Source organism: Geospiza fortis, unplaced genomic scaffold (genome assembly GCF_000277835.1).
Source record: "Geospiza fortis unplaced genomic scaffold, GeoFor_1.0 scaffold183, whole genome shotgun sequence".
Taxonomy (NCBI): Eukaryota; Metazoa; Chordata; class Aves; order Passeriformes; family Thraupidae; genus Geospiza; species Geospiza fortis.
The window spans coordinates 456,227-457,846 of record NW_005054447.1 but is presented as its reverse complement, the minus strand read 5'-3'; positions in this window follow the sequence as shown (position 1 = coordinate 457,846).

Genomic DNA, 1,620 nt, shown 5'->3' with positions numbered 1-1,620 from the left:
GCATTCCTGGAACGGGCTGGAACCCAGGGCTTTGATTTTCAGCCCACAGCCTTGTGTAATATTTGAACCTGGCTCTTCAGAACTAAAAACTGCAAAACCGGGAATGCCAACTCGAGGGATCTCAGGCACACATGAGCTGTTCTTTCATCCAAAAAGAAGTTTTAACCAAACAAAGTTTTAACCAAAATTCAGTTTTAACCAAACAAATTCACTCAGTGATGGGAATCAACTCAGACTTGTACCCCAATACCCACAGAATGGTGCAAAGGCAGGGAGGTTTTGGGGCAGAAAAATAGCAACAGGCTACTGTTCCCTCTTTTAATGTATCTACAAGCAGAAAGATCTGTTTGACTTGGGGAATTAACAGGTGGGGAGCTGAACAAAAATAGCAAATATGAGATATATAGACAAGAAAAGCTTTAAAGCATTTGGAAGTTGCCATAGGTGATGTTTGCCCTGTATTAAAGGCTGGTGTGAGGCCCTCAGGATAAGTGGAATAATAACAGGATAAATGGAATAATAACAGGATAAGTGGAATAATAATATCCCTCAGGATAATGTGGATAATATCTTCACTTTGTGCCACAGTTTTACTTTGTGTCCAGTTTAAAAATCCTCACCTCCAGTGCTGTGAACCTCGCTCCCAAATTTTTTTTTTTCTGAATCTAGTAGCAGAACCTTAGAGCTCAACCCACCTGAAAAACTCTTCCACAATGCCATGGAGGGAAGGAAGCTGCAGGAAAGGGCAGTGTCCTTCATGTGGAGCAAACTCCCCAGGTGTGATTTCCAGAGCTGCAATATTGGCTGTGAGGAACCACCTGCAGCCTTTGTCCCCAGGACACTTGAAGCTGCTCCTTCCCACCACTCCAGGCTGAACTGAGGGAATGTGAAGGCCCCCAGTGCCCTTGGGAGGGTGGCAGTGCCAGGCCTGCCCAGCTCTGCAGCAGCTTTTCCTTCCCCAGAAAACTCCTGCACTTCCAGACAGCAAACAAAGCACTTTGAAACCCAGCACTGAGCCTTCCCCTCTTGGACACAGCACCAAAGTCATCCTCAGCCCTGGCTGCCCAAGGAGTGGAGCAGTGCCAGGAGCAGGGGCAGGGTGTGCTGGCACCAGGAGAGCAGTGGGAGCTCCTCAGAGCCCAGCCCAAGGGATTTGGGAGCCTCTCCGCAGCTCTGAGCCTGCCAAACCCAAACCTCACTGCTCCTTCCACCCTGGAAAAATCAACCTCTGCTTCCCCGAGGACCTCTGCTGCTGATGGGGAGGGCACTGAGCTGGTTTTTACAACCACCTTAACCAGAAGATTTCATTTCTTTGTTCCTCCAGACCTTCAGAGCCTTGCTCTAGGCCCTCTTTTGGGATTCATTATTTATAATTGAAGCTTTTGTTCTGCTTATTGAGTCTTCCTGGTCCTGCTTTCCCTCCCTGTGGTTCCCAGCTTGCTGAAGCCCTGGGTGGGGATCTCTGCACCCCCAAACAGGTTTGAATTAAAAGCCAGTGAATTCTGCCTGCACTGTATTTGCTGCTTGCCTGCTTGCTCCCACTCCACAGAACTGTTTATCTTCCTGGCTGAAGAGTAAATGAACTCCAGTAGGTCAAACCAGCTTATCCAATCCTGCTGA